The sequence below is a fragment of the Scyliorhinus canicula genome, chromosome 5 (genome assembly GCF_902713615.1).
Source record: "Scyliorhinus canicula chromosome 5, sScyCan1.1, whole genome shotgun sequence".
In the NCBI taxonomy this organism is placed as follows: Eukaryota; Metazoa; Chordata; class Chondrichthyes; order Carcharhiniformes; family Scyliorhinidae; genus Scyliorhinus; species Scyliorhinus canicula.
Window position 1 is genome coordinate 57,165,385 of NC_052150.1, and position 16,854 is coordinate 57,182,238.

Below are 16,854 nucleotides of genomic sequence, written 5' to 3' on the forward strand. Positions count from 1 at the left end.
TTGCTGAGTATTTCCAGCATTGTCTGTATTTATTTCACCCTTTCCTTAATTATAGATTCTAGTGATATCCTGACAACCGGTGTTAGATCTATAAATCCGTTTTTCTCTCACATCTTTCTTGACTAAGAACATGCACAATTTTCCAAACTAATGGAATGGTTTCAGAATCAGAAGAAGTCCAAAAGGTTGTCGTTAACAAATCTTGTTAAACCATACAATGATAATATCCTGGGGTTCTCATCATTGCTTTCTTCATGACTGTTATTTGTAGCCAGCAGCTACAAGGAGAAACAGTGAAAGATTCTACACTGCAGAAACTGGAAAACCATCATTCAAGGGTAGCCTGATTCAACTCAGCATGCCCACGAACACATGACACTATTTTGGCCTTGTCAGGATGAGCTAGGCATTGCCAGGTGAGTCATTTATAAATGACTCTGCAACCTGATATTCTTCAACAACTTCATCATTCACACATGAGCACATATTGGCCGAGAAGAGTCTCAACAGAGGCAGCCCATAGAATTCCCACAGTGGAGAAAGAAGCCATTTGGTCCATTGAGTCTACAGTGACTCTCTGAAACAGCACCCTACCTAAGCCCACCCCCCCCCCCCCCCCCACCCTAACCCCGTAACCCCACCTAACCAGCACATCTTTAGGTATGAAGGGATAATTTATCATGGCCAATCCACCTAATCTGCACATTTTTGTACTGTGGGAGGAAACCGGAGTGCCCGGAGGAAACCCACACAGAAACGGGGCGAAGGTGCACACTCCACATTCAGTCACCCAAAGCTGGAATTGAATCATTACCTACTTTACCATATACCCCATTATTCGACAGTTGAATAATAAATCAAGCAAAACTGTGGTAAGCGCTCTATTTTCAGTCTATGTGGTGTGCCTAAGGAAATCATTGCGGATAATCGTCCAAAATGCATTTGTAAGAATGCATGTGAGAAGTGGAATATTGATGACACTCACATCTTCTACTCACTACCCTAGATCTGACAGCCTAGCTGAATGCATGATTCACATGCTTAAATCCCTAATTCTCAAAGATAGACTGATCAAGTAGTATCGACACATTGCAATGTTAAATCCGAAAGTACAACTTAAGTGCAACTATCCTTGATAAGTATGTACCTGTCAGGCAGGGAGGAGGTTGTCGAGCAAGGGAACAGTGGTTTACTAAGGAAGTTGAAGCACTTGTCAAGAGGAAGAAGAAGGCTTGTGTTAGGATGAGACATGAAGGCTCTGTTAGGGCACTTGAGAATTACAAGTTAGCCAGGAAGGACCTAAAGGGAGAGTTAAGAAGAGCGAGGAGAGGACACGAAAAGTCGTTGGCGGATAGGATCAAGGAAAACCCTAAGGCTTTCTATAGGTATATCAGGAACAAAAGAATGACTAGAGTAAGATTAGGGCCAATCAAGGATAGTAGTGGAAAGTTGTGTGTGGAATCAGAGGAGATAGGGGAAGCGTTAAATGGATATTTTTCGTCAGTGTTTACACTGGAGAAAGACAATGTTGTCGAGGAGAATACTCAGGTACAGTCAACCAGGCTAGATGGGATTGAGGTTCACAAGGAGGAGTTGTTAGCAATTTTGGAAAGTGTAAAAATAGGTAAGTACCCTGGGCCAGGTGGGATTTATCCTAGGATTCTCTGGGAAGCCAGGGAGGAGATTGCAGAGCCTTTGTCCTTGATCTTTATGTCGTCTTTGTCGACAGGAATAAGGAGTAAGACTGGAGGATAGCAAATGTTGTCCCCTTGTTCAAGAAGGGGAGGAGAGACAACCCTGGTAATTATAGACCTCTGAGCCTTACTTTGGTTGTGGGTAAAATGTTGGAAAAGGTTATAAGAGATAGGGTTTATAATCATCTTGAAAAGAACAAGTTGATTAGCGATAGTCAACATGGTTTTGTGAAGGGTAGGTCATGCCTCACAAACCTTATTGAGTTTTTTGAGAAGGTGACCAAACAGGTGGATGAGGGTAAAGCGGTTGATGTGGTGTATATAGATTTCAGTAAGGCGTTTGATAAGGTTCCCCACGGTAGGCTATTGCAGAAAATACGGAAGTATGGGATTGAAGGTGATTTAGCGGTTTGGATCAGTAATTGGCTAGCTGAAAGAAGGCAGAGGGTGGTGGTTGATGGCAAATGTTCATCCTGGAGTTCAGTTACTAGTGGTGTATCGCAAAGATCTGTTTTGGGGCCACTGCTGTTTGTCATTTTTATAAATGACCTGAAAGAGGGTGTAGAAGGATGGGTTAGTAAATGTGCAGATGACACGAAAGTCGGTGGAGTTGTGGATAGTGCTGAAGGATGTTATAGGTTACAGAGGGACATAGATAAGCTGCAGAGCTGGGCTGAGAGGTGGCAGATGGAGTTTAATGTGGAAAAGTGTGAGGTGGTTCACTTTGGAAGGAGTAACAGGAATGCAGAGTACTGGGCTAATGGCAAGATTCTTGGTAGTGTAGATGAACAGAGAGATCTCGGCACCCAGGTACATAAATCCCTGAAAGTTGCCACCCAGGTTAATAGGGCTGTTAATAAGGCATATGGTGTGCTAGCCTTTATCAGTAGGGGGATTGAGTTTCGGAGCCACAAGGTCATGCTGCAGCTGTACAAAACTCTGGTGCGGCCGCACCTGTAGTACTGTGTGCAGTTCTGGTCACCACATTATAGGAAGGATGTGGAAGCTTTGGAAAGGGTTCAGAGGAGATTTAGTAGGATGTTGCCTGGTATGGAGGGAGGGTCTTACGAGGAAAGGCTCAGGGACTTGAGGTTGTTTTCGTTAGAGAGGAGAAGGCTGAGAGGTGACTTAATAGAGACATATAAGATAGTCAGAGGTTTAGATAGGGTGGACAGTGAGAGTCTTTTTCCTCAGATGGTGATGACCAACACAAGGGGACATAGCTTTAAATTGAGGGGTGGTAGATATAGGACAGATGTCAGAGGCAGTTTCTTTACTCAGAGAGTAGTAGGGGTGTGGAACATCCTGCCTGCAACAATAGTAGACTCGCCAAATTTAAGGGCTTTTAAGTGGTCACTGGATAGATATATGGATGCAAATGGAATAGTGTAGGTCAGATAGGCTTCAGATGGTTTCACAGGTCGACGCAACATCAAGGGCCGAAGGGCCCGTACTGCGCTGTAATGTTCTATGTTATCCTATCAGCAGCAGAGTTCATGTTTGGCTGACCAGTGTGCACCAATTTACCTACTCTTACCCATTCTACTCCCTCAAAAAGTAGAAAGCAACTTTTAAAACTGCAAGAGAAGATAACCAACATGCACGATTATAAAGTGGGTTACAGACTTGCCAAGTTTACAGTTGGAACAAGAAGTTCACGTGCAGGAGCTGACAGACATTTTGTGGCAACCAACTGAGATTCAACCAACTGAGATTACAAGAAATGTTTCAGAACTCAACGTCTTGCAAAATCATTCTCCACAAAGGCATAACCCAGGACAAATCAAATCCATTCCAACTAGTCAAGCACCTTGCATCGAAGACAAGATCCCAAATGCAACCAGAAACAATAGCCGAGAATGACAATGCCATAGACCATTGTGAGCAATCCTCTTCCAGACAAGTTGACCAAGGATGATCAAGAAACTGATGAAGGGAAAAGAGAATATGTATGCAAGCTGATGAGCAACATTTAAGGTGGACTGAAAATATTCTTTCAGTATGAGAAAGGGAAAAAAATAGCAAGAACAGATATGGGTCCATTACAGGTGGAGACAGGAGAATTTAAATGGAGAATAGGGAAATGGCAGAGAAACTAAACAATTATTTTGTCTGTCTTTATGGAGGACGATACAGAAAATCTCCCATATATACTAGGGAAATGAGGAACTGAAAGAAATTGGTATTAATGAAGTGGTTTGTTGTTTTGTTTCTCTTCCTGGACCTAGTTTGGGGCAGCACAGTAGCATTGTGGCTAGCACAATCGCTTCACAGCTCCAGGGTCCCAGGTTCGATTCCGGCTTGGGTCACTGTCTGTGCGGAGTCTGCACATCCTCCCCATGTGTGCGTGGGTTTCCTCCGGGTGCTCCGGTTTCCTCCCACAGTCCAAACTTGTGCAGGTTAGGTGGATTGGCCCTGGATAAATTGCCCTTAGTGTCCAAAATTGCCCTTAGTGTTGGGTGGGGTTGCTGGGTTATGGGGATAGGGTGGAGGTGTTAACCTTGGGTAGGGTGCTCTTTCCGGGAGGCGGTGCAGACTCGATGGGCCGAATGGCCTCCTTCTGCACTGTAAATTCTATGCAAATTCTATGTAGTTGTGCACAAGGGAGTCTTTCATTTCTTCCCATAGCAATTTTTTTCTGGAATAGGTCACTCGCCTGTTGCCAGAGGCTTATAGCTTGAGGGGTGTCACTCCACTAAAAGCATGGCTGATCAGGTGTCTCTCCCATTCTTAATGTCTGCCATTGGCGTGTTGGAAGGATTTTGCAGGTTGATTCTCAACAAGTTTGGCCATATTATAAATGCATCTTCCTTATCCACCAAGCCGTAGTATGGGACTCAAACCCAGAGCTTCATGCTCACAGGCAGAGAGGCTACACACTGCGCCACAGGACCTCCATTGACAAAGAGGTAGTAATCGAAAGATTAATTGGATTGAAGGTTGAGAAATCCCCGATCAGTTAAAGTACATCGTAGAGGATTCAAGGAGGTTGCTTCAGAAATAAATAATAGATGCAATGATGGTTTTACTTTACAGAATCACAAAATTATTATAGTGCAAAAGGAGGCCAGTCAACCCATCATGCCTGCACTAGCTCTCTGACTGAGCATAATGATGTGGTGGCATTTTCCTGCCTTTTCCCCATTACCCTGCAAATTATTTCTATTCACTTAACCATCTAATTCCCTCAAATGCCTCGATTGAACCTGCGTCCACCACACTTCCAGACAGTGCCTTCCAGAAGCAAAATACTCCCAGTATGAAAAAGGTTCTTTCCCCACATTGCATTTGCTTCTTTTGTAAATCAGTTTAAATCTCTGCCCTCTATTCACGATGCTTTTATGCGTGGAAACAGTTTCTCACTATCTACTCTGTCCCGCTCCCCTCTCATGATTTTGAATATCTCTATCAAATTCCCCAATCTATCCTAATATCAGAAACTTCTCATCCCTGGAACCTTCTTGTAAATTTCTTCTGTACTTTCCCCAATGTGTTCACATCTTTCCCAAAGTGTGGCACCCATAACTGTGCACAATATTCCATCTGAGGTTTAACTGTGCACAGTATTCCAGCTGAGGTTTAACTGTGTACAATGTTCCAGCTGAGGTTTAACTAATGTCTTGTTCAGCATAACCGCATTAATATTAATAATGACCAGAATTCTATCTGCTTTATTAACTGTTTTCTCCACTTGTCATGCTACCTTCAACGATCTTTGCACATAGACACCCACGTCCCTCTGCTCCTGTACACCCTTGAGAATTGTAGCCCTTATTTTATATTTTCTCTCTATGTTCTTCAATCATCTCCCATTTCTCGGCATTGAACTTTATCTGCCCACTCCACTAACTTGTCTCTTGTCCTTTTGAAATTCAACACTGTTGTCCTCACAGTTTGCAAACTTTGGGATTGTCCCCTGCACACCAAGATCTAGATAATTAAAATATATATACCAGCCCAAAAAATATCCATTAACCATTATTCGCTGTTTCTTATTCTTCAGCCAATTTTGTATCTATTTTTCTACTGTCCCTTTTCTTCCATGAGTTGTAACTTTTCTCACAAGTCTGTCTGTGACACGATATTGAATGCCGTTTGGCATTCCATGTACACCACATTAACAGCATTACCTTCATTGACCCTACGAGGGAACCTTTGAACCTACGAGGGAACAAGCGGTCCTAGATTTTGTCCTCTGTAATGAGACAGGATTGATTCATGATCTCATAGTTAGGGATCCTCTCGGAAGGAGCAATCACAATATGGTGGAATTTAAAATACAGATGGAGGGTGAGAAGGTAAACTCAAATACTAGTGTTTTGTGCATAAACAAAGGAGATTACAATGCGATGAGAGAAGAACTAGCTAAGGTAGACTGGGAGCAAAGACTTTATGGTGGAACAGTTGAGGAACAGTGGAGAACCTTCCAAGCGATTTTTCACAGTGCTCAGCAAACGTTTATACCAACAAAAAGGAAGGACGGTAGTACGAGGGAAAATCGACCGTGGATATCTAAGGAAATAAGGGAGAGTAACAAATTGAAGGAAAAAGCATACAAAGTGGCGAAGATTAGTGGGAGACTAGAAGACTGGGAAATCTTTAGGGGGCAATAGAAAGCTACTAAAAAAGCTATAAAGAAGAGTAAAATAGATTATGAGATTAAACTTGCTCAGAATATAAAAACAGATAGTAAAAATTTCTACAAATATATAAAACAAAAAAGAGTGGCTAAGGTAAATATTGGTCCTTTAGAGGATGAGAAAGGAGTTTTAATAATGGGAGATGAGGAAATGGCTGAGGAACTGAACAGGTTTTTTGGGTCCGTCTTCACAGTGGAAGACACAAATAACATGCCAGTGACTGATAGAAATGAGGCTATGACAGGTGAGGACCTTGAGAGGATTGTTATCACTAAGGAGGTAGTGATGGGCAAGCTAATGGGGCTAAAGGTAGACAAGTCTCCTGGCCCTGATGGAATACATTCCAGGGTGCTAAAAGAGATGGCTAGGGAAATTGCAAATGCAGTAGTGATAATTTACCAAAATTCACCAGACTCTGGGGTGGTCCCGGTGGATTGGAAATTAGCAAACGTGACACCACTGTTTAGAAAAGGAGGTAGGCAGAGAGCGGATAATTATAGCCCTTCGTTAGTAGGGAAGATGCTGGAATCTATCATCAAGGAAGAAATAGCGAGGCATCTGGATAGAAATTGTCCCATTGGGCAGACACAGCATGGGTTCATAAAGGGCAGGTCGTGCCTAACTAATTTAATGGAATTTTTGAGGACATTACCAGTGCAGTAGATAACGGGAAGCCAATGGATGTGGTATACCTAGATTTCCAGAAAGCCTTTGATAAGATGCCACACAAAAGGCTGCTGCATAAGATAAAGATGCATGGCATTAAGGGTAAAGTAGTAGCATGGATAGAGGATTGGTTAATTAATAGAAAGCAAAGAGTGGGGATTAATGGGTGTTTCTCTGGTTGGCAATCAGTAGCTAGTCGTGTCCCTCAGGGATCCGTGTTGGGCGCACAATTGTTCACAATTTACATAGATGAATTGGATTTGGGGACCAAGGGCAATGTGTCCAAGTTTGCAAATGACACTAAGGTAAGTGGTAAAGTGAAAAGTGCAGAGGATACTGGAAGTCTGCAGAGGGATTTGGATCGGATAAGTGAATGGGCTGGTGTCTGGCAGATGGAATACAAGCTTGAAAAATGTGAGGTCATCACATTAATTTTGGTAGGAATAACAGCAAACAGGATTATTATTTGGGCAGCACGGTAGCATGGTGGTTCGCATAAATGCTTCACAGCTCCAGGGTCCCAGGTTCGGTTCCCGGCTGGGTCACTGTCTGTGCGGAGTTTGCACGTCCTCCCCGTGTGTGCGTGGGTTTCCTCCGGGTGGTCCGGTTTCCTCCCACAGTCCAAAGATGTGCGGGTTAGGTGGATTGGCCATGCTAAATTGCCCGTAGTGTCCTAAAAAGTAAGGTTAAGGGGGGGTTTGTTGGGTTACGGGTATGGGGTGGAGACGTGGGTTTGAGTAGGGTGATCATTGCTCGGCACAGCATCGAGGGCCGAAGGGCCTGTTCTGTGCTGTACTGTTCTGTGTTCTGTGTTCTGTGTATTTAAATGATAAAATATTAAAGCATGCTGCTGTGCAGAGAGACCTGGGTGTGCTAGTGCATGAGTCGCAAAATGTTGGTTTACAGGTGCAACAGGTGATTAAGAAGGCGAATGGAATTTTGTCCTTCATTGCTAGAGGGATGGAGTTTAAGACTAGGGAGGTTATGTTGCAATTGTATAAGGTGTTAGTGAGGCCACACTTGGAGTATTGTGTTCAGTTTTGGTCTCCTTTCTTGAGAAAGGACGTACTGGCGCTGGAGGGTGTGCAGATGAGATTCACTAGGTTAATCCCAGAGCTGAAGCGGTTGGATTACAAAGGGAGGTTGAGTAGACTGGGACTGTATTCGTTGGAATTTAGAAGGATGAGGAGGGTTCTTATAGAAACATATAAAATTATGAAGGGAATAGATAGGATAGATGGGGGCAGGTTGTTTCCACTGGCGGGTGAAAGCAGAACTAGGGGACATAGCCTCAAAATAAGGAGAAGTAGATTTAGGACTGAGTTTAGGAGGAACTTCTTCACCCAAAGGGTTGTGAATCTATGGAATTCCTTGCCTAGTGAAGCAGTTGAGGCTCCTTCATTACATGTTTTTAAGGTTAAGATAGATAGTTTTTTGAAGAATAAAGGGATTAAGGGTTATGGTGTTCGGGCCGGAAAGTGGAGCTGAGTCCACAAAAGATCAGCCATGATCTAATTGAATGGCGGAGCAGGCTTGAGGGGCCAGATGGCCTACTCCTGCTCCTAGTTCTTATGTTCTTATGTTCTTATGTAAAGCTAAAGTCCCATCCCTCATTTTCACATAATCTTGTCACCTCTCTACGAATGTGATCCACCAGATTATCAATTTTCTCTGAGTTATCAGGCATGTATGTGCAACAGTCACTTGCAATCAGGGCACAAGTGCCTCCCTTTTCAGCTAACAAGAAATCAAGAGCCATTCTATTCAGCAGGGCAACCGCTCTTATAGCAACTATCTCAGTTTCTATCTGGTTAACAGTGTCATCAGCTACCTGCACAAGGATGCCTCGTAGTTCGTGTAGTTCGTATGAATTAGTGGCTATTCCTAATGTTGGTATCATTATTCCCAGCATTTGTGCCCATGTCATAACCCTTTGTGTCGTCCTATGATGGGGCTGGCATGTTACATTAAATCTAGGCCACCACCATCCTTTAAACCTATTCATATCGTATCCAGCTAATCTCCAATCAAACACATTCTGTGTATCTTCACCACGGCCTCTACTATTTTATCTTAGAGCCCATTCTGCTATCTCTTTACTGGTGAATACGATAGGTCGCACAGGGAAGCCCTCCCCCAAGCATCTGGGAATTTGTGTACAAACCCAACAACTGAATTTATTTACCCTCTCTGCGTATGAGTGGGACATGTATGTCAATGTGTTAGTGTTCATTTTACCCTCTACGTGATTTTGGATTAATATGATAATATAAAAACATCAACACCGTCATTCTCTTCAGGTCAGCGTTTCGCTAGTACTCTCAAAGTTCCGTATGATGTAGTTTACACGAGTTGCGTGGATCCCATCTGGCTTTTCTTTGACTTTAATGGCTGTTCGGGTTGTTAGCAGCACTTGGTAGGGTCCTTTCCACCTCGGAGAAAAATAATCTTTGTTTAGTGCTTTCACCTATACTTGATCTCCAAGTTTAAAGTGTGTGTATTTCCCTCTTTTGGTTGCATCTGAGCCTGTTGCACCTTTTCATGTTTTTTTTAGCGGTTGCACACATGGCCCGGGCATATTTTAGTGATGCCTCATCTGCCCGTATTAAGGCTACGGCCGCTGGAGTCATTGGGCGTTTAGTTCCAGTTGTCATGGAATGTTCCATTAATATCTCATACGGGGTAAACCTGTATTCCAACTTTTCTGATTTCTCAGGGCATACATTACTATGGGTATGGCATCTGACCATAGCAGCCCATCATGTTGTTTTAATTATTCCATTCACCCGTTCCACCATTCCTGAGGATTGCGGCTGATATGGGATATACAATTTCCAATCAAATCCCATGGCATCTGTTCTGGCTTTCGTCAATTTGCTATTGAAATGAGTTCCCCTGTCACTGTTAATATCCATCGGTATTCCAAACCTAAGTATTATTTCCTTCAGTGGAATATTTACCACTATTCCAGCATCGTCTCTTTTGGTTGGAAAAGCCTCGACCCACCGGGAAAACATGACAACCATCACCAGCATGTATTTAAATCCCTTAGTCATCGGCATGGGTACAAAATCTATCTGCAAATTTTCAAAAGGTATTTCGGGCTGTGGGAGATGATAAAAGACAGCGGGTGCTTTGCCCCGATTATTCCTCTGACAAATCATACATGTGCGGGCTACTTTTTCAATTGTTACCGTAATACCTGGGGCATACCATTGTTGACCTATTGCATGTGTCACCCCTCCTTTGCCTCCACATGAACCTGCCCATGGGCAAGGCGGCATAGTGGCAAGAACAGACTTCTGGGACATACTGCGCGGGTATCGGGGTGGACCCAGATCTGATGGCTGTCTTGGTGACAACCCACTTTTCAACAAGAGCGATGCTCCTGTAGCGAGGCTTGTTCTTGGTTCTGTTATGGTGGACGGAAGTTCAACTGCAGCGGCTTGCAGTTGTGGCTGCTGCTTGAGAGCCACTTCCTTTGCTATTTTATCAGCAAATCTATTGCCGCTTGAGACTTCATCGTCTGCGGTAGTATGCGCTTCACACTTTAAAACGGTTAACTTGCTGGGCAGCTGAACAGCATCTAGTAAATTTAAAACCAATTTAGCATGTTTAATAGGTTGGCCAGCGGAAGTTATGAATCCCCTGTTTTTCCATAATTAGCCAAAATCATGTACTACCCCAAAAGCGGATCGGGAATCATATAAATTAAATGAAAATCGCTTATTGTCACGAGTAGGCTTCAATGAAGTTACTATGAAAAGTTCCTAGTCGCCACATTCCAGCACCTGTTCGGGGAGGCTGTTACGGGAATCGAACCGTGCTGCTGGTCTGCCTTGGTCTGCTTTGAAAGCCAGTAATTTAGCCAAGTGTGCTAAACAGCCCCTGTTTAGCCCCTAAACAGCCCCTAAATATTGACTGTTTTATTTTTAGCTAGAATACATGCTTTTGTACGGGCAAACTATTCTGCCGTTTGAGCAGACGTTCCCGAAGGCAGAGCTTCCACTATCTTGAATGGCGTTACTATTGCATAGCTGGCCAGGAGGGCCGTATCATTTGGCCGGTTTGCTGACCCATCGCTGAGAAAGATGATGTCTGGATTTTCTAGTGGGTCACTCAATAAATCAGGTCGAGGGGTTGTGGTGGCTTCAACCAATTATAAATAGTCATTACCATACATATGTTCTGCCTCCGAGGGTGCGGGTAAGAGTGTAGCAGGGTTGACAGCTGGCGCTCACTTGTAGGTAAAGTTGGCTTTAGAGAGGATTAATTCGTACCCAGTGCATCGAGCCGCAGTAAAATGCTACATTGCGGATGAATTAAGCAGCCGCAAAACTGATTTTTTTCTACTATGGCCACTGTGGCTGCTACTGCTCTTAAGCAACTTGGCATATCCTTTACCACAGCACATAGGGCCACCGAGTAATAGGCAAGGGGTCTTTTCCCTCCTCAATGCTCTTGCACCAGGACTCCTGTTGTAAATCCCCCTGCTTCATTCACATAAAGAGTAAAGGGCTTGCTGAAATTTGGAAGTCCCAAGGCAGAGGCGCTAATCATGGCTTGTTTCAAATTACGAAATGCTTACTCCCTCTCTGGGATCCAGGTAACAACTAAAGGGGCATCCTGCAGGGTAGCCTTGCGCAGTGCTGTGTCCATCTCTCTATAGTCCGGTATCTACTGCCTGCAATAGCCCACCACGCCAAGGAAGGTAAGGATCTCCTTTTCCGTGCGCAGAGTTGGAACCCTTCCTTCAGCCTCTATTCTTTCAGACCCAAGCCTCTGCTGTCCTTGCTGCAGCTGAAATCCCAAATACTGAACTGTCTCCTGACAGAATTGCAGTTTGTCCATTGAGACCCTATGCCCTCTTTCTGCCAGATATGATAATAACAAAAGGGTATTCTGTTGACAAACTAGCCCTCCCTCTGAGGGTATGAATAAATCATCATCATATTGAGGGAATTAGAAGTTGAGCCTGCACACAACTGGCATTCGTCCAAGTCTCTTTTAATATTGTTAATTCTGATATGTAAAGGCAAATAGATATAGACTTTCCGGGTCCAATGGTATGGAGAAAAAGGCTGAGAAAGTATCCGTTGTTGGTGGTAGAGAAGACAAAATGACATTTGTGTCCGGCACCAATGGAGCAATAGTGATAACAATTTTATTGATGGCTCTAAGATCGTGCACAAACCACCACTCGTTGGGTCTTCCTACCTTTGGAATGGGGAGTACATGGGTGCTCCAGAGGCTTTGTGTTCTCTTCAGCCCCCCTAGCTGTAATAGTGCATTGATCACTCCCTCTGTCCCTTTTTCTGCTTCTGGTGCCAACCTGTATAGTTTTAAGCAGGGCAGGGCAACATTCTTCTGTAACTGCACCCTATGCGCTGGGGCAGAATGTACTTTTCCAACATGATTTTTATGTTGGGCCCATAGATGTGGCAGTACCTGGGCCAGGATTGAAGGGAGTAAATGATGGCTCTCTCGGGAAGGTTGTTGTCTTTCAAATGTAGCGGGCCATTGCTCCTCTTTCCAGGTAACTTTGCCCTCCTATTTGCCATAAAATTCTATCAGGCAATTTTCTCTGTCCATTTCAATATACATCCCTAGTATTACTTTTTTCTTTTGGCCTCTTTAATTACTTCTCCGATTTGCTTTGCCTTAGTGGGATGTCTTACGGCCAATGTTAAATGGGGATCTGAAGTTAAACCCATCCTAAAAAGGTCCCTCTGACTATGGGTCAACTGTACTAACATTCCTAATCCCACAACACCGAAAAATAAAAAGGAGTGACATGCAATGAGGTCTGCTGTCCTAAGTGACTTTGTGTTTGTAAATTGTATGCGTGCTCATCCTCACGAGCATACCAAGCCGTGCAATGGGTCACGATATTCTCTCGGTAGGACACTATCAGGTGTTTTAATAGCTGTGTCCAAGGGTAATTAATCTTTTGCAAGACTTCCTGTAAGGGTTAACGTTCAACTGCCAGCATACAACATAGATTCAGAGCGATCGGGCGCAGGCTCAGAAGTTATTAAATTTTTCAGCTGGTGAGCCAGTTCTATAAACATTCCATTATCAATGCAGTGTATTACTGCTCCATATTTGCAGAGTGTCTGTCTGCCTAGTAGGATCAGGTGTCAATAGTTGCAGTACATCCTTCCTGAGGGTTAAATGCTTCTTGGCCCCTTGCATGATAGCCTCTTTCCCTCTATTTGCTAACCAGTGTTTGAGGGATTCATTTCCTTCATTCAAATGATTAGCATTATTGGGAACCCAGCCCCCATTTATGTCGGGTGTGACAAAGCTGGCCAAGATGCACCATAAGAGTATTTTGGTAGCAGCAAAACATACCCTGGGAGGGGGCTATAAATAGCACACATTTATGTCAATTTCCAATGATTGATTTTATAGGCATTAGCTATTCTTAGAGACGTATATTTTTCTTTATCAATTCAGAAAAGGTTAACTGTCCGCTGAAATGGTTAATGGTTCCTGCAGAAACTAAGGGGCGGAGAACTCGGAATGATGTCATTTACGTCTTTTCACGTAATCTAAAAACATTCATATTCAATTACTTTTATTCGTAAAGGCACTTTTTAAACTGATTTTAATTTCCATATGTTTCAGTTCATTCGAGAAATCTCAACAGAACTCACTTAAGTTATAACCTGTGATTCACAATGACAGACCATAAAAAATACAACCCACTTAGCGCTTCAAGTTAATTGGGAGCACACAGATTCTCACAGCTCACAAATATCACAGCTAACCGGTAGCCTGATCTCACGGCTACAGACAAATCTGAATTCCCTTTTTCTGCAGAAACCCATCTGTTATGCTTTTACCTTAATCTTCTATTTACTTTTGCCCCCCTGTTTTTTGTTTAGAGAGGGGATCAGTTCATTAAATTCCTATGTGGGACGTATAGGTTTTCCTACCTCACTCCATTGCTTTACGATTGTTTCTTTTCGTTTTCATACTCATTTTGACTCCCTTATCTGTCCTCTTTAAGGAGTTCGCCTTCTTTCTCACTCCGGATGTTTTTACGGAGGCTTCGGGACAACCTGTGAGGGGGCGCCGAGTTTATTGCCCATTGTTCCTTCTGCAAAATACTTTAGAACATATATATAACAATAACAACAGCCGCGAAAATCATTTACAAATACTACAGGGAGCGCACACCGGTGTTTATCCTTTCACGAACCTCAAAGTCGTTTTCTTTTAAATTTTAGTCACTAAGGCACCTTGTTTCTTCTCATGCAGCTATCATTAATTTACTAATTAAGATAACTCTCCTAGCATGAGTCATTGGCCAGTAATTAAGTCTGTCGAGCCACAGACCCCCCTTTCAGCTGGGGTCGCGCTATGGCTCTCTCTCTTTCAGCTGAGAGAGTCCTGATTAGAGATTCATTTCGGGGTTCACTTCCCGTTAAATTAGGGAAACTGCAACGACTATGCCAATTTGTCATGGAAATCATAATAAAGACAAATTCTTCGAGGTGCGATTTAAGGAAATTTATTTACACAAATATATTTGCGGAGAAAGAGTGTTCCAGCTGCAAAAGCCAGTGCACTGCACTCTGAGATTTGATTAAAGAATGCATATCTTTATAGTCTGAAATAACAGCTTGAAGTAAACAGGCATGTTTATATTAAATCGACCTTGGAAAGTACGCAAGATGAAATCCGTAGTACGTATGTTCTTGCCCTTGGCTAAAAACAACTCGAGTACACATTTTGTTTTCTTTCGGAGGACAATGTGTTATCATAATAAGGCCAAGACCAGAATATTAAGCAGTATTTCGTTTATGCTACCTGATCTACTTACTTTCGCTAAAAAGCAGTGTTGAACTATAGTCAAGCATTTCCCAGCATGCTTCTAAGTTGGAAACTCATTAATTTCCCTTCCACAATCTGTGCCAAGATGCTTTTATATGCCTGACTCGTTTATCGTCATTCGATTTTCCCTTTTGTATCTACTTTCTGGTTGCCCTGTGATGGTTTCTAATACTTTCCAAATCTTCAGGCTTAAGGTTCTTTGCATCATAATAAACATATTATTTTAATCTATGTGAAAAACATGGACACATGAATTAGGAGCAAGAGTAGGCCACTTGGCCCTTCATTTCTACCCTACCATTCAATAAGATCATGGCTGATCTGATTTTAATCTCAACTTCACATTGCTACCTACACCAATATCCTTTCACCCTTACTGATCAAGAATCTATTTAGTTCTGCATTAAATATATTGAAGGACTCTGCCCGAATCACCTTTTGAGGAAGAGAATTCCAAAATCTCTCAACTCTCTTGAGGGAATATTTTTTCTTCATCTCTGTCCTAAATGGGCAACATCTTACTTTGGGAAGAATTCTCCTATCCCACCTCTGGCAGGTTTGGTAGTGGCTGAGAGCGGAGAACCTAGTGGGAGGCAAAAGGTCAGAAATTTGTTTGCATAAAATCAGATTGCCATTCTCCCAATGGTGGGTTGGTCTTCCCACTGGCTGGTGGCGTGAACTCCACTTGCATTCATTTGTATCTCATGAATGCTCATTAAAATAGCTGCCCACTGGTGTCCCATCAGGCCTCCGTTCCCCACAGACTTTGAAGTGAGTGCATCAACTTTCTGCCATCACGTTGCACTGCTCTTGAAGCATTGGGGCAGACCAGTTCCTGTCCTCCATCTCCATGCTGAACTCGCCTTCGACACCACAGTACTGCTGGACCCAGGAATGCTCCTGTGTCACTGAATAATATCAGTACAGAGCCTGGGGTTGGGTAGTACAGGAGTCTTCTTTTCCATGGTTCCACACACCCAGCCACCGCTTCAAAGGTCTGAAGTCAGACTGGGGGTGGAGTACGAGGTGAGGAGTTGACGGGGGTGGGGGCGGGGCGGGGGGTGGGGTGGGGGGAGGGTCAGTGTGATATCGGCTGGACCGGAGGATCTCACTACCGGCCAATCACGGGCTGCCTCTACTGCTGCGGAACACACCACGGGGGTGTGAAAAACTCCGTCCAGTGGCCCCGAGTTCTAGAAGCTCCCACAAGAGGAAACATCCCCTCCATATCCACACTGCCAAGATCCCTCCGTATCTGAGATGTTTCAATTAAGTTGCCTCTCACTCTTCTAAACTCTAATGGATACAAGCCTAGTTTGTCCAGCCTTTCCTCGTAAGACAACCCGTCCATTCCAGGTATTAATCTAGTAAACCTTCTCTGAATCACTTCTAATCTATTTACGTATTTTCTTAATTTAAGCAGACCAATATCGTACACAGTACTCCAGATGTGGTCTCACCAATGTCCTGTATAAGTAAAGCATAACCACTCCGCACTTGTATTCACTTCCATATGAAATAAATAATAACATTCTATTAGCTTTACTCATTACTTGCTGTACCTGCTACTAACCTTTTGTGATTCATGCAAATTCATGAAAAGGGATCTTGTCACCCAGATCCCTCTTCATCTCAGAGTTCTTCAATCCCCCATCGTATGGATAATATGCATCGCTTATTTGTCCTGCCAGAATGCATATCCTCACCTTTTCCCACGGTATACTTTGTCAGATCTTTGCCGACTCACCTAACCTATCTATATCCATTTCTAGTCTCTTTCTGTCCTTTTCACAACTTCATACTGCTTCACAACGCTCCTCAACACTCTTAGTAAACCACAGATAGATCTTTCTTGGTGAGGTTTTGTTTTTTTATTATTGAACATTTTTAATTCTTTAAATGTTTCTCACTATTTTGCCACCATCCCTTTTAATATATTTACCCAAAACACCTTAATCTTCTCTCCCCTCATACCCATGCAATTGACTATATTTAAGATTTAGGGTTTTTGG

At 43.2% G+C, this 16,854-nt stretch overlaps 1 protein-coding gene across 9 annotated transcripts in view; it reads left to right on the forward strand.

The window, feature by feature from the left end:
- Positions 1 to 16,854, forward strand: part of phactr1 (phosphatase and actin regulator 1) — a 707,078-nt gene that overhangs the window by 217,857 nt on the left and 472,367 nt on the right. Inside the window, exon 1 of one of the 9 annotated variants that reach the window (XM_038797123.1) lies at positions 396 to 416. The exons of the other annotated variants lie outside the window; for them this stretch is intronic. The gene's annotated coding sequence lies outside the window, so the exon portion shown is untranslated. Of the gene's footprint in view, positions 1 to 395; positions 417 to 16,854 lie in introns of those variants that run through there. 9 annotated transcript variants of the gene reach the window in all.